Genomic DNA, 16,643 nt, shown 5'->3' on the forward strand with positions numbered 1-16,643 from the left:
GAAGGCAAGCTCTTTTTTTATTGATTACATGTTGAAATGTTTATATTCTGGATATACTGGGTTAAATGAAATATATTAATTTTATTTGTTTTTATTTTGCTTAATGTGCTACAAGCAAACTTATTATTTTTCAAGATTGATTTATTTATTTGAAAGGCATAGTTACAGAGATGCAGAAAGAGAGAGAGAGAGAGAGATCTTCTATCCACTGTTTCCCTCCCCAAATGGCCACAACAGCTGGAGCTGGGCTGATCCAAGTCTCCCACGAGAGTGCAGGGGCCCAAGGACTTGGATCATCTTCTACTGCTTTCCCAGGCCATAGCAGAGAGCTGGATCGGAAAAGGAGCAGCTGGGACTTGAACTAGCACCCACATGGGATGCTGGCACTGCAGGCAGTAGCTTTACATGCTACGCCACAGCACCGGTCCTGCTACTGGTAAACTTAAATGCGGCTCACATTATATTTCTACTGTCAAGAACTGGTCTAAGAGGCAGCTGTGATATTGAATGTGGGCTAAATAAATGCATTAGGCCAGTGTGTCCACCTAAGCACAGGAGTGCGTGTGAGCAGCTCTTTCAGCTATTCTGTCAGAATGGGAAGCACCCTAAGCTGTGATCTGCTGCACGTGGGAATGGAGGGCCCGGAGACGGGAGCTGAATTAGCAGAAGGTCCTCTCGGGTGTGGACAAGGATCTGAAGGTACGCTACAGAGTGGGCAAGAACTAGGCCCCACCTACCGGCGGGGTGGCAAGGCCAAAGAGGCCGCAGACTCGCCAAGATGACGAGGGCTGACTCTGGCTCCCCACTTCTGTGTCCCAGGTCCCTCTGCAGCTCCCGTGCATCCACCCCGCTGACCTCAGGGTGACCTCCAAACCCACCCCCTCACGTGCTCCCACCAGGCTCTCCCAGGACTTGAAGCCCTACAACCCCACACTTTCCAAAAACCCACTCCCTCCAGGCCCTACACTGGCCCAAGCCAGGGCTGACTGCGCCTGCCCTGCCTGCCCTCGTGGGAGCTGCCTGACACAGTGAAGGAAGGAGACCACATGACCCAGCCTGCCCAGTGCTGCTTACAGGCCCAGAAACCCAGCTCCTAACCCAGATCTGTCTAACTCTCACTGTGTGCGTGGAAGGCATAGCACGACTTCTCCGGGCCACAGCCGCTTCCGCTGCTACCTAACAACACTGACCCATTTGTACAGAGCTGCCAGAGGCTTTGATGAGGTGACAGGAACAGCAGCGTGCCACACAGAAGAAAGGGCGTGTTGTCAGCTCCAGTGGAGGGGAGGCGCCATCTGCAAAGCCCAGGTGGGAAGTCTGCCTGTGCTAAGCGGGGCTGGCGCCCACTGCAGGAGCTTCCTGTCCCCGGGAGCCAGCACGGCTCTGCCTTCCTATCAGAGAACTCCACCGCCCAGGACTTCTGCAGCTGAACAAACACAAGTGATTCCAGGGAGAGTGTCCAAAACAAAACCCGAGCGTGGCTGTTCATGAGCCACTAGAGACTTGCATGTCACCTGCCATTGAAAAGAGGATGTCTGGGGCCAGCGCCGTGGCTCACTTGGCTAATCCTCCACCTGCGGTGCCAGAATCCCATATGGGTGCCTGGTTCTAATCCCGGTTGCTCCTCTTCCAGGCCAGCTCTCTGCTGTGGCCCGGGAAGGCAGTGGAGGATGGCCCAAGTCCTTGGGCCCTGCACTCGAATGGGAGACTGGGAGGAAGCACCTGACTCCTGGCTTCAGATCGGCTCAGCGCGCAGGCGGTGGCAGCCATTTGGGTGAACCAACGGAAGGAAGACCTTTCTGTCTGTCTCTCCCTCTCACTGTCTGTAACTCTACCTGTCAAATAAATAAAAAATAAAATCTTTAAAAAAGAAAAGAGGATGTGAAACAGACCCCACGGTGCAGAGTTCTAATTCAGCCCCGACCCACTCTCTCTGTGCGCCCTCCCCACCGCGGCGAAGGGTAGAGAATGGGGACTCCAGAGAACCGGAAGGGCAGAAAGGGTTTGCTTTTCCTCAATGGTGCGACGGGCTCTGATTCCCCAAGACCTAAAAGTGTGTGCGAAGCGCGGTCATGGGAACCTTTGAAGGCAGGAATTATTCTCCTCACTTTACTGAGGGGCTGAGGGCGCACAGTGGGGATTCAAGCCCAGCCCTTTCTCTCCAACAGCGCTTCCCACTGCAGAGTCCGGTTCCACGGCCGGGGCGCTAAGCAGCGGCCAGCAGAATGTTCAGAACAAGACGGAGCCTTGGGAGACAAGCAGAGCAGAACAGTGCGGCAAGCACAGGGCAGAGGGCCCATCCCGGGGCTCCTCGTGTCCCCCTCTCCAGGCGCCCTGCCCCTGCCCCTCACTCCCGGAGCTTTCTAGCCAAGCCACTGGGCCTCAAGCATCCCACTTGTCCCACCCAACGACCTCTCTATCCACAATTAAAATTTTCCCACGAAGCAGTCAAATTCATGCCCTGATCTGATACAGGGGTTCCACTGCGCATGGTCTGGAATTTCCTTTCCCCTCCCCTGCAAGGCACTAGCATTTCATTTGGTGCACTCCCAGCACACGGCCTTAACTCTAGAGTGACCTGCTGCCGCGGATTCCAGGCAAGTGAATGGCTGTGGACCCATCGTGCACCTTCCGGCCAAGCGCGGCCAAGTCAGGGATTCATTCATGGTTAATGTTCCCAGACCTGATGTTTTCTTTTTCTTTTTTCTTTCTTTCTTTCTTTTTGACAAGCAGAGTTAGACAGTGAGAGAGAGAGAGAGAGAGAGAGAGAGAGAAAGGTCTTCCTTTTTCCGTTGGTTCACCCCCCAAATGGCCACTACGGCCAGTGTGCTGCGCTGATCCGAAGCCAGAAGCCAGGTGCTTCCCCCTGGTCTCCCATGCGGGTGCAGGGCCCAAGGACCTGGGCCATTCTCCACTGCCCTCCCGGGCCACAGCAGAGAGCTGGACTGGAAGAAGAGCAACCGAAGAGCAACCGGGACAAAATCCGGCGCCCCAACCGGGACTAGAACCCGGGGTGCCGGTACTGCAGGCGGAGGATTAGCCTAGTGAGCCGCGGCGCCGGCCCAACAGACCTGATGTTTTCAAACGCAGCCAGCAATGTGGATTTATGTAAAATCTGATTTTTTAAAAGTTAACTGAATTTGTTTCTTGTTTTAAGTATGATGAAAGTCAAACCAAACCCAAATGAGACAAACGCCACCCCTGTGCCCACCAGTAGGCACTGAAGGTGGACTTAGCCTGTCTTTCTGGCCTCATCGTCAACTCCTGCACTAATCACAAATGCAACCCACATGGACTATGCCTTCACATCACCTGTGCCCTCATATCTGTGTCCCTTCACACTTCTTTGTCCTCACACATTCGTTCAAAACACCTCTGTGCCCTGGGTCCTCACACCAGTGCCTTCACACTCCGTGCCCTCACACCTCTGTCTTCACACCTTCGTGCCTTCACACCCTTTGTCCTCTCACCTCCGTGCCTGCACATGCTCTGCGCGCACACCTGACTTCACCCTCTGTGCCCTCACACCTCTGTGTCGTCACAGCTCTGTGCTTTCTCACCTTCGCCTTCCACCTATGACGTCATGCCTCTGTGCCTTTGCTCATCCTATACTTGCCCAGCAGGATGCCACTGTGTATCTTTCTCCATCAGAATCCTTCCCCTACTTCAAGGATCTGCTTAACTTGAATTTCTTCTCACCACTTCTCATCTTAAGTATCCATCTCAATTAACACTGTCTACATACACCAAGGTTCTCTCCAAAAGCTACACTCTGCCCTTGCCATTGTATTTCCAGAATTTCTCACTGCCATTGCCTCTGCATGTTTCAATCTTTCTAATAGATGACACAAAGAAAGAAACAGGGGGTCGGTGCTGTGGCGTAGTTGGTAAAGCCGCCGCCTGCAGTGCCGGCATCCCATATGGGCACCGACTGCTGTCCCGGCTGCTCCACTTCCCATCCAGCTCCCTGTTAATGTGCTTGGGAAGGCAGTGGAAGATGTCTCAAGTTCTTGGGCCCCTGCATCCACATGGGAGACCTGGAAGAGGCTCCCGGCTCCTGCTTCGACCTAGCTCAGCTGTTGTGGCCATTTCAGGGGTGAACCGGCAGATGGAAGCTCTCTCTCTCTCTGTCTCTCTGTGTGTAATTGCCTTTCAAATTAATAAATAAATCGCCCTCCCAAAAGGGGCCCCGCCTCCTAACACCACCACATTGGGAGTTAGGATTCCAACATAGGAGTTCTGGAGTTCCAGGCCTTCATCGAGTGCCTTGAGCAGGCCTGGCGTCTGCCGGAGCTTTAGCTCAGAAAAGCACCAATGAACCAATGAGATCAGACCTTTTCACCTGCTTTTTAAAGGCAAGCAAACGAACTTTGAAACTATTTTATAATTAGAAAAAAAAAAACAACTTAAAATGAAAAAAACAAAAATACTTAAAACACCACACACACACACACACACTAAGGAGCAAGACTTCAGCCAGGGAAGTGCCCAAATAATCCTGGCAATTTACAAAAGAAATGAGCTGATCCATGACCCCTGACACGGCCTGCACACCCACTTCCTCCTGGGGCTGTCCAACACCTGTCCCCACTTCTCACACAGGAAACTGAGGGCCAAGGCCAGCGGCTCATCCACAGGGCCACATGGCAGTGGGCGGGCAGGCTCCGCTTCCCGGGACCACACTTGCGTTTGGACAATAGCTCTCTGCCAAGTCCACATCACCCCAGGAATGGCTCTCAGGCACGGAATGCCAGGCCTCAGCTCTGCCAGTGGGCGGAGCTCTCAGCGCAGACGCCTGGGCCCCACCCGCGGGTCTGGCTAACACAGGGCTGCATTGAGCAGCTGGCCGCACTGAGGGCCATGAGGGCAGGATGAAGGAGAAGAGGGCAAGGTGGGGGAAGGCCAGCCCCCAGGCAGGTGCAGGAGGGGTCCAAGCAAGCAGCTGCCACGGACACACTCTCACATGTCTCTGGTCAGCCCACTGACCGTTGTCAATGTCAGGCAGGCAGGGCTTCTCATCTGGCTTGGCCGGCTACTCCGTGTGCAGTGAGGGCCACGCGCCCACGCTGGCTGGTCCTCAGTGCCCCCACCCAGAAGCCCGCACAGGGAGTCTAGGTAGCTGGTGAGGTTTCCTCCGCCCCCAGCAGGACCGGAAGCACTCCCACGGAGCCCACGAGCCCTGCGCTTGGAGCAGCAGCACTACCGGTCAAAGGGAGGTGGTGGAAAGACTGTAGAGAGGGAGGAAGAAGCAGGGGCCAGGGGCCAAAGAAAGGTGAGAGACTTCTAGGGGTAGGGCCCAGAACCGGTCTGGAGGGGTCTGGGGGTGCTGGGAACAGGCAAGGAGAATGGGGCGTGTTGAAGGACCCTGTTCATTCGCTGTTATCAAGGTTCCGCAGAGAAGGGCGCGACGCTCGGTGCTGCACTACGCACCGGGCAAGGGCTTCCGCGCCGTGGCGGCGCTAACACTGACGAGCTCTTCACCAAGGCCAAAGCCACTGCGACAGAGGTGAGACCTGCTGCCCGCAGGCCGGGCTGGAGGGAATCAGGCTCACATGTGACAAGGGTGGGGATGGAGTGGGCGTTTGGCCTAGAGGGTCAGGCACTGGTCGGGACGCTCCATTTTGGAGTGCTCGGGTTTAAGTCTCAGCTCCACTCCTGATCCTGCTTCCTGCTAATGTGTTCCCTCCCAGGAAACAGGGGATGGCTCAAGAACTTGGGTCCCTGCCATCCATGACACAGACTCTTTGGCTTCAGCCTGGCCCAGCCCGGCTTTTGCAGGCATTCAGGGAGTGAACCAGTGGATGGACCCAGGCCACAGTATCTCTCTGTCTCTGTCTCAGAGAAAGAAGGTGGTGGTGGGGGGAGGTAGAAAGGGAGAGACAGAGAGAAAGGAGGGAGGGAGGGAGAAAATGGGGACAACTCAGTCCAGGAGCAGAGTGGAGGAAATCTAATGGAAAGATCTATCCAAGGGGCCAGCACTGTGGCACAGCGGGTTAAAGCCCTGGCCTGAAGCGCCGGCATCCCATATGGGTGCCGGTTCTAGTCCCGGCTGCTTCTCTTCTGATCCAGCTTTCTGCTGTGGCCTGGGAGAGCAGTAGAGGATGGCCCAAGTGCTTGGGCCCCTGCACCCACGTGGGAGACCCAGAAGAAGCTCCTGGCTCCTGGCTTCGGATCGGTGCAGCTCTGGCCGTTGTGGCCATCTGGGAAGTGAACCAACAGATGGAAGACCTCTCTCCTCTCTCTCTGCATCTCCTCTCTGTAACTCTGATTTTCAAATAAATAAAATAAAATAAAATAAAAAAAAGATCTATCCAAATGGCTGCAAAGCACTGGAGAGGGGAGCTGTACATCTAGGAAGGAGGCATCTTTATCCTCATCTCACAGATGTGCACACGAGGCTCCGTGTGGTCACAGCCAAGTGTCAGGGCCAGAACTGGAACTCAGTTGTGCTGGACTCTATAGCTTTCACTTGTAATTTTCACCCTACCCTTTTTCCTGGGAGTGCGCTAAGGGTGGGGAGGGGATTGGAGGGAAGGGGCATGAGAACAGGCCAAAGGCTGGAGAGTTTAACTGGGGAAGGCGACGATGGAGAGTAAGCGCTTGCTAGGGAGACCAGCAGGCAGTCTGGGGTTTTTCAAACATACTCTCCTGTGGTTGCCTGTAGGAGTTCTAGAATCTGCCAGATCTGGACTGAGCTGGTGGCCTAGCCCACACGTTGAACCTTGCTTTACTCACCAACAGAATGGGAACAAAACAGCCATGCCTCTCTGGGCAGTTAGTAGATGGATGCTGTATTCAAAGGAGTTGCAGACATTAACTACCTAACAAAAGGCAGCAAAACGCGACCATTTCTCTAATGCCGCTCCACTGGACTCCTCAAACCAACATCTGGTCAGTCCTCCCACCTCCCTGCATCCCCCCCCATCTTCAAAGCCACTTCTCCTGGAGCTTCGCCTCCCTCCCTGCTGTCCACTTCTCCAGGGGCTTTGTCTCCCTCCTTGCTGTCCACTTTGCACTTGATCAAGTGACTCATCTGTGAGTCCACACAGACACCTGCACCTCTCAGGACGAACTGCCCACGTGGAGGTTGCTTCAGTGGGCTACTTGCCTGGCACTGGCCAAGAAATCAGGGCAGGCTCGCTGGGTTCGTGCGGAGTTGGCTAAGCCACCCAGTGTGCCTGGGATTTAGAAATCAACCTCTGAATGCACATCATTACCTTCTATTAAAAGCATAAATCCTGTGCTTTGGTAAATTTGCCAAGTTACTAAGTGGCATTTGCTATTGCTTAGGAAGGTCTCCCACTAATTAGACAGAGATAGGTGGGTATAGGAAAGGTCATGGGGAGAGCAGGTGGGAAATCCGGAGTACCACTTACTCCCTGTCAGTGCACCTGTACTTTCCTGTACCTTCACCTCTTCGGCACACAAAAACTGGTGATGCTCAAAGACCTTTTGTTTAAAATGCACAAAATAAAATACATAGCTCAACTACATAGAAAACCAGTAACAATGAAACAGAATTATTAAAATTAAGAAGTAAATATAGCAATCCATGTCTTTATTAAGGCACTAAATAACAAGCACTAGCAGCAGGCATAAAGCCTACTGTAATTTCAAATCCATAATATATGTAAATAATATGTTTTTTAAAGATTTATTTATTTATTTTATTTGAAAGGCAGAGTTACGGAGAGGCAGAGAGAGAGAGAGAGAGAGAGAGAGAGAGGTCTTCCATCCACTGGTTCACTCCATAGATGGCTGCAATGACTGGAGCTGTGCCAATCTGAAGCCAGGAGCCAGGATCTTCTTCCAGGTCTCCCACGCGGGTGCAGGGGCCCAAGGACTTAGGCTATCTTCTACTGCTTTCCCAGGCCACAGCAGAGAGCTGGATCAGAAGCGGAGTGGCCAGGACTCGAAGCAGTGCACGTACAGATGCCAGCACTGAAGGTGGAGGCCCCACCTGCTATGTCATAGCTCAGGTCCCGGTGTAAATAATATTTTCAAATATCTGTAGCAACTAAAATATAAGGTGAAAATGTCTGTCATTTCTATTGGAAACAACATTTCGGGGCCGGCACTGTGACACAGCAGGTTAACACCCTGGCCTGAAGTGCTGGCATCCCATATGGGCGCCGGTTCGAGACCCGGCTGCTCCACTTCCTGTCCAGCTCTCTGCTGTGGCCTGGGAAAGCAGTAGAAGATGGCCCAAGTTCTTGGGGCTCTGCACCCACGTGGGAGACCCAGAGGAAACTCCTGGCTCCTGGCTTCGGATCTGAGCAGCTCTGGCCGTTGTGGCTATTTGGGGAGTGAACCAAATAGAAGACCTCTCTCTCTCTCTCTCTACCTCTCTTCTTTCTGTGTAACTCTGACTTTCAAGTAAAATAAATTTTAAAAATCTTAAAAAAAAAACAACCTTTCAAGTGTTGCAAATGCACTGTTGCCAACATCTATAATCAAAGAAAATGCTAAATAAAGATGTCCTTCCTTTTCCCACCCAAATTCACAGACTCTGAATCCTTTATTTTCTATTTACCTTTACATTTTTACTTATTTTTGTTTTATTTGAAAGGCAGAGAGACAGGGAGAGATTGTCCATCCACTGGTTTACTCCCCAAATGCTTGCAACAGCCAGAGCTGGGCCAGGCCAAAGCCAGGAGCCCAGAGCTCAGTCTGGGTCTCTCATATGGGTGACGCAGCCCCAAATACTTGAGTCCTCATCTGCTGCCTTCCAGGACACATGTGAACAGGAACTGGACCAGAGTGGAGCAGCCAAGACCTGAACCCAGCACTCCGGTATGGAATATGGGCATCCCAAGTTGGGTCTTAACCAGTGCAGTTACAATGCCTGTCCCAGACGCCTCTGAATTCTGTGCGTGAGCACCCTGGAGCTGTTGGCCCCTCAAGGTAAGAATTCCTACTAGGGGTCCAGTGCTGTGCCGTAGATGAAGCCTACACCTGCAGTGCTGGCATCCACTTCCAATCCAGCTCCCTACCAATGTGTCTGGGAAAGCAGCGGAGGATGGCCCAAGTCCTTGGGCCCCTGCACCCACATGGGAGACCAGGAAGAAGCTGCTGCCTCCTGGCTTCGGATTGGCCAAGTTCCAGTCGATGTGGCCATTTGGGGAGTGAACTAGTAGATGGAAGACCTATCTCTGTCTCTCTCTCCTTCTCCCTCTGTATTTCTGCCTTTCAAATGAGTAAATCTTTAAAAAAAATACATAAGTATTCCTACTAAGTTCTTTCAATTCAGTAAGTATGGGAGCATTTCAAAAAGTTTGTGCAGGGGAGTCGGCGCTCAGCCCCAGGGTACAGGATGGGGCTGCCTGAGGCTGGGGGGCTGAAAAAAAAAAAAAAGTTTGCGTTAAATGTTTATTGTGAAAAAAAATGCATAGATTCCAAAGGTTTTCGCACCACAACATAAACTCATGTTTTAATTCCATTTTCCACCAACTTTTGAAGTACCCTCCTGTTTGCATCAAGTACCTTCCCGAGTGCCAGCTCACCTGACCCCCTCCGTGAAGACTCTATCTGACAGCCGGCTCGCCCAGGGAGGGTGCCCACCTCAACCGTGTCCCAAGCCCAGGCTGCCAGAGCCCGCTGTGACGTGGCCTGCTGAGAAAACGGGAGTGTCCAGAGACTTGAGCTCACACAAAGGGACCTTCTCTAGAACTTGACCTAAGCAGTGAAGGTGAGGTTTGTGGGTCAGGACGGCAAGCGGTAGGGTGGGTAGGTGCTGAGTTGAGCCTACAGCACCCTAAGGTGGCACCACAAGTTGATGACCAGGGACTGACCAATGACCGGCTGGGCCAATGGAGTGACCTTGAACTCAGGACCCCCTTCAAGGCATCATCCACCTCTAGGATGCCTGGCCTCCTTCCAGGCTTGGGGCGTGGCAATCAATACTGCATTTTCCGGCGTCTCTCTCCCCACTCAGAACCAGATTAAAGGAGTCTGTCTCCTGCATCAGAAGAGCTGGAAGTCAGGGTTATAGGAAGCTGAGGTTCAGTAAGCTTGAGTACTATGCTCAGGTTGCATGGCCACTCAGTGGTGAGTCCACTTTCCATTTCTTCCACTCCACCTCTCCCTTTAATTGAGGAGTAAGGAGATCATCACCTTCACCATTTATTGATTTAAAATTACCCACATGTGGCCAGTGTTGTGGAGGTCAAGGAGCTGCCAGCATCCCATATGAGCACCAGTTCAAGTCCCCGCCGCTCCACTTCCGATCCAGCTCCCTGCTGATGTGCCTGGGAAGGTGGCAGATGATGGCCCAAGTGCTTGGGCCCCTGCCACTCCCACATGGGAGACCCAGATGGAGCTTCTGGCCCTTAGCTTCAGCCTCGCTCAGCCTTGGCCATTGCACACATCTGGGGAGTGAACCAGTAGATGGAAGATTCTCTCTCTCTAACTCTGCCTTTCAAACAAATAAATCTTTTTTTTTTTTTAAATCCCACAAATGATACCTGACAATCATCTACCAATGCACCTCCACACAGAACACAGTAACTAATACAGGGAAACCCGTGACCACCCCATTATACTCAACCACCACCCAACCTGATGGTCTGTCTTTTAAACCTTTCCTGGAGAGCAGGACGGCCACACTTTCCAGGGTGTAAGGGAGTCGGGGAGAGGACCAGCCGATGAGCACAGCACCTGCAAACACTCAGCCCGCTGCCTGCTGCTCGCTGCCCACTGCCCTGCTATGAAGAATCTCCGTCGATGGTACTTAGAGCAGCGTGTGTGGCCGCCGGGCAGGAGGCGGGCTGTGCAGCGCCCTTGGCACTGCAGGCTGCTCCTGGATCTCTGTGAGGGGCAAATTCTCACCTGCACCACAGTCTCTGCCCCTTGTCCCGGTGTCACACACAAAACAAAGGAAACTCTGCAAAGGATCCTTGCACACAAAGAGGGGGAAGCCACAGCCACATGAAAAAAAATACATCCAGCCAACAAGTTTTATTTACTTTGGGGGAAACAAAAAAAAGGAGGAGGGGGATGGGAATTGAGCTCTCTCTCTTCTCCCACAATGCCTGGTCCCCAGGAAGCTGAGTGAGGGGCAGGGCGGGGGCCAGGGCAGATAGAGTCGCCCGCCTCTGGAAGACTGCAGGCCTCTCTCCCTCTCTAGAGTGCTCAGCCAGCTTCTTCAACACACCAATCTCTAACCGCTGGCATATCACATTAGCCATCCACATGAAATCTTGGGACAGCCTCTGTTTTATCCTGGAAGCTGTGACAGGCATATTTTTAGCAGGAGAGCCCTTCTTCTTTCCTTTAACCCTACCTCGAGATGTTCTCTGGGTAGATTGGAAGCTGTTCACAGAAAGGCCTGTTAGAAGCCTCTCGAGCATCCCATATGGGGACCGGAGTCTGTCCCAGTTGCTCCTCTTCCAGTCCAGCTCTCTGCTGTGGCCCGGGAGTGCAGTGGAGGATGGCCCAAGTACTTGGGCCCTGCACCCACATGGGAGACCAGGAGGAAGCACCTGACTCCTGGCTTCGGATCGGCGCAGCACTGGCCTAGCAGCCATTTGGGGAGTGAACCAACGGAAGGAAGACCTTTCTCTCTGTCTCTCTCTCTCTCTCACTGTCTATGGCTCTACCTGTCAAATAAAAAAAAAAAAATTAAAAAAAAAAAAAGAAGCCTCTCAGTCCCGACTCTGCCTGGGAGATCAGCATCTGAGGCACAGAGAGGTTACACATCCAGCCGTAAGCCACACAGCTGGCTGCGAATAGATCTGGTCTCCAGTTCCAGGATGCCCGGGGCCTCCCTGCAGCTTCTCCCACGCACTCTCCTACAGAACCGCACCAAGGAATAGCCGCTGGCCTTCGGACAGAGTTCCTCAGATCCCAGTTTTGTGGGTTCCTCTTTCTGTGACCCTGGGGAAGTAACTTAGCCTCTCCTTCCTCATCCGTACGTGGGGGACTACGACAGGAACTCTCTCTAGGATTACCGTGGGGATCGACTGTGCCGAGGTGTGACTCCTGTGCATGCAATGGCTACACCTCACTGCCCCTGCGTCACCCACAGTTAAGTGGGTTTGTGATAACTGAGTCTGCACAACCATCCGGAGACAGGCAAGAAAAGACTGTGCCCAAACCCATTTTGCAGCGAACAAAATCGAATCTGCCCCAGAAATGATACAACTTGCACAAGGTCAGTTTTAAAAGTGAGCACATTTGCAACATTCAAAAGTCCTAAAACTCCTCCCTACCACACGTCCCGAGGTATAGGAGAGTCAGGAGTGAGTTACCTCTTCCCTTTCTCTGAGAAGCAGAACCGTGCACACAGTGGCACACACTCCATGACCCTCCCTTACAAACTGGAAGCTTCACGGAGCCTGGCACAGAGCAGAGGCTTGGTATAGTTTCGATGACACAAGGAATTACGAACGAACAGAGATCTGGTCTGCAGGTCAGCATGGCAGAGCCTGAAGCAGGTGTCTTGTTGCAGAAAGCAGGGGCAGGAGGGGCTGGGGGAGAGGGCAGGCAAGGCCAAGTCCTGGGTCCCTGGTCTGCGTGGTCCCACTAAGGGCATCTCCCAGTCTGACACACATGGCACAATCCAGGGCCCAGAAGACAACTGTGAAGCACACGTGGTCCCCTCTCCAGCTAACACAGATGTAAGAACACTGCAGGCAAGGGGCGGCACACAGGCCAGGGAGATGGCCCATCCATCTTCCCAATTGTCAACTCTGCCCATAATAAGATTTGTCTCCCTGTCACACCTTAGGCTGCTACTGAACTGAAGCAAAACCAAGACATCCATCTTCTGGCCCCGAGCAGCGGCCTTCATCAAACGCCGGGCACGAAAGGAGGCTGCTTGGCTAAGAAATGCCGCGAGAGCCGGAGGGAGCACTGGGCTGGGAGTCAGGAGCTCAGGGACTCCTGCTCTCAACCAGCTGTGGCTGCTAAGGGAGACAGCGCACTTCACCGAGCCTTCCATTCTTGCCAAATTAAAGTCCAGTGCTCTGGCCATGCGGTCAGCGGGGCTGGGGGGTGGCAGGTGGCTGTAAATCATGTGACACCACATGTACAATAATTTGAGTTACATCCACTGGCAGGTGAATAGCCATGATTTTTGCCTGAATAGCAAAGATATATATATAGCCCTTGCCTCCATTAAGAAGCTAAGAAATTGGCCGGCGCCTCGGCTCATTAGCCTAATCCTCCGCCTTGCGGTGCCGGCACCCCAGGTTCTAGACCTGGTTGGGGCACCGGACTCTGTCCCGGTTGCTCCTCTTCCAGTCCAGCTCTCTGCTGTGGCCCGGGAGTGCAGTGGAGGATGGCCCAAGTCCTTGGGCCCTGCACCCACATGGGAGACCAGGAGGAAGCACCTGGTTCCTGGCTTCGGATCGGCGCAGCGCCGGCCATAACGGCCATTTGGGAGGTGAACCAACGGAAAAAGGAAGACCTTTCTCCCTGTCTCTCTCTCTCACTGTCTAACTCTGCCTGTCAAAAAAAAAAAAAAAAAAAAAGTTAAGAAATACTGAACCAGCTGGGTTCCATCAAGCAAGCATATATTGAGCTGTTTATGTATCCTACTATGTGCTAGGTACTACAAATGCGCTATCATGGTGTTCAGCACAGTGGAGGTTCCCTGCGACAAACACACGTCCAAGGGAGCTTCAGAAACAAAGAAAAAGCAGTGTTTGACCGGGAGGGAGAGGCTTTTGCGGAGGAGTTTGGGACCCTGGCTGAAGGTTGAAGTTGTAGGTTATGTAGGCATTTAGCATGTGAACAAGTGCCAGAGTGTTGTAGACAAAGGGCAGCACGTGCAAAGGCTGTGGGTGGCCCAGGAACCATGTGAAGTGCAATTGTGAACACAATATGGCAGGGGCCTGGCTGGGGGGTGGGGGTGGGACGCGGGGAGAAGCCAGAAAGGAGGCTAGAGAGGCAGGCAGGGCCAAGATCGGCAAACTACATGTATGCCACCTAATGACATTTACATTGTGGGCAACGAATTCCTTCTGGAATTCGAAGACTGGGATGAGCCAGCACTCCCAGCAGGACTCTCCCTGGAGGTTGGGCAGAAACTGGTCAGCTGGGAGCCCAACAGGCAGTAGTGAACAGCAGCACCACTGCTCTTGGCATAGGGAGAGGACACAGGCTTGTGCCCAAGGTGCATGGACTAAATGCAGGCCTCTCTCCATTTCTCACTGCACGATAACCTAGCAGGGGCCCTCCTCCAGCCCATGGTTACTGCTGAGAAAAGACACTGGGCAGTGCTAAGCTGGAGCTTGGCACGCCTGCATCCCATACAAGTGTACCAGCTCCAGTCCTGGATGCACAGCTTCCCACCCAGCTCCCTACCAATGCACCTGGGGAGAGGCGGATGATGGCTCAAGTATTGGGCTGCCTGCCTCTAACATGGGAGACTTGGAGTTCCAGGATCCTGGCTTCAGTTTGGCCCAGTGCTGGCTGCTTTAGCAGCCATGTGGGGAATGAACCACTGGATGGAAGATATCTGTCTGTCTGTCTCTCTCTGTCACTCTGCCTTTCAAAAAAATAAATCTTAAAGGAAAGGAGGCAGGCAGGCAGACACTGATGGGTCAGTTGATGGGATGCAGAACTAAGGGACTTGCCCATTTCAGTTCCTGGTCACGTGGCAAACAAAGGCTTTCACCTGTCTACTCGAGGTCTACTCGACCGGTGCTCGCCACAGAGCAGGGTGCTCTCACAGGCTGCTCCTTCCCGCCCTCCCCAACTCCCTCCCTGCTCTCCACTTCAGAGTGACACTGGACCCATGGGGGTTCTCAGGGGGACTCACGGGGGTTCTCAGGGCACCCACTCCATCCCACTCATAGTTCTGCACACACTGGAGTGATGGGCTTCGCATCCATCTCGGCCACTGGGCAGCACGCTCCAGGAGTCCAGAGAGCGCCAGTCCTGCTCTCACTCGCATCTCACCACCTCGCCTGGTGCCTGGCACAGAGCCTTTGTGGACTAACTCCACGTGTGGTCTAGACCTTGAGCCAATCCCCGAAAGTCATTGCTCCTGGGACACATTAGGGCAAGTGCAGCAGGAGGGTGGGACTTGAACAGCCCTATCAGAGTGACCCCTGTCCTGTGTTCCCTGGTCCTGTCTTGAGATGCTCTAAGAAGCCAGGATCTGCTTCTCCCAGACAGGTTCCCAACAGAACCACACTTAATTCAAGATGCTTCCTCCCCAGGGCGCAGCCTCCTCACTGCTGCATCTGACTTACCCCTCCACAGACAGAACTCTGCTCAGGCCTCAGAGGGTCAGCCTGGGGGGGGAGGGGTCTCCTCCTCCCTCTCCTGGAGAATGCCCCCTCCGCACCCTGCAGGCCCGCAGCCCAGGGGCTTGGGAATCGAGGTTTTATGGCAAGAATGCGGCCAGATCGCGCGTGGGAGCCACAGGCCGGACTCTCTGACTCCCACACTCAGTAACTGGCCGTTCTGCAGGGATGAAGAACTTGGGGTCAACGCTTTGACCTTAAGAGAGCCGAGAGAGAGAGAGAGAGAGAGAGAGAGAGAGAGAGAGAGAGAGAGAGAGAGAGAGAGAGAGAACGGAGCTCACCACCGGGCGCAAAGGCTTGTCAAGTTGGGTTCGACAAAGTGCCCTCCCAGGCGTCTACCGTTCCCGGTCCCCCAACCGCCCCACTGCCTCCACCCAAGGTCGTGGCCCCGGGGAGCGCGGCAAAGTTCAGCCAGGGGCCGTCGGGCACTAGGGTGAGAAGTAGGGGCCGGTTTCTGCGAAAGGAAAGACCACGAGCTGGATTCCAGGTAGCGCCCGGCCGGCGGCGGGGCGCCCTCGCTCCCGCTGCGTCCCGCAAGGATAGGCTGGGCAGGGGCTGCACCACCTGGGATGCAAGGATGACGCGGCCTCCCCGCCCCACCGATGCCCTCCCTCCGCAGAACTGGGAAGGCAGCGACGCCCACCCTGGGCAAGCTCCCTCTTGCGCGTCTTGGATCCCAGACTCCGGGGTTTGGGGCGCCGGGTCGGCCCGGTTTGCCGCAGCCTCTGCCTTAAAGGGAGCCGGGGACGCGGCGCTGGGGAGGGGGCGAGGCGGGCGGCGGAGGCGACAGGAGAGTGGCAGAGCGCCCGCGCCAAGAGCCGGGTGGCGCAGGGCGGGGTGAAGGACGCGTCCGCAGGCTCCCTGCGCCAGGATGGGGTCGCGGAGCCCCTTACCTTGGCGAGCTGCGGGAATAGGCGGGAGGCGCTCGCGGTGCCTGGGGTCTCGCGGCCGGGAGCACACGCGGCTTCGGGGCGCACGCAGCCTGCGGTGCGCGGTGCACGGTGCACGGTCCGCGTCCCGGCGCGCTCCCCCCGGTGGCGCACCTCTTCGTCCCAGGCGCGCACCCCTGCCGGCGCCCTCTCGCCCGCGGGCTCAGCCTGGGCCCGGCACACCCACCGCGGCGGAGGAGGGACTGGCCGGGCGCCCCGCGTCGCCGCAGCCAGCCCCGCCGAGTCCCCGCCTTCATTCGGGGGAAGAGCGCTCCTGAGGCGGCGCCGGCTTGGGTGTGCAGGAAGGGGCAGAATTGCGAAAGCGAGGGGAGGGTCTTAGCCTTGCCGAACTCAGGCAGGGTTTGGAGGAAAACTTTCGAAAAGACACCAGAAAACTCGTGGCCTGTGTATGGCGCTTTGCACGTTCCCAGAACGCGTTCACGTGCGTGCGTTTCTCTCG

The 16,643-nt window shown here is 54.5% G+C and overlaps 1 protein-coding gene across 1 annotated transcript in view; it reads right to left on the reverse strand.

Annotated features, from left to right (window-relative positions):
- Positions 1-16,224, reverse strand: part of KANK4 (KN motif and ankyrin repeat domains 4) — a 79,932-nt gene extending 63,708 nt beyond the window's left edge. Inside the window, exon 1 of the mRNA XM_062193375.1 lies at positions 16,148-16,224. The gene's annotated coding sequence lies outside the window, so the exon portion shown is untranslated. The remainder of the gene's footprint in view (positions 1-16,147) is intronic.
- Positions 16,225-16,643: the final 419 nt, after the last annotated feature.

The sequence above is a fragment of the Lepus europaeus genome, chromosome 5, assembly GCF_033115175.1.
Source record: "Lepus europaeus isolate LE1 chromosome 5, mLepTim1.pri, whole genome shotgun sequence".
Lineage (NCBI taxonomy): Eukaryota > Metazoa > Chordata > Mammalia > Lagomorpha > Leporidae > Lepus > Lepus europaeus.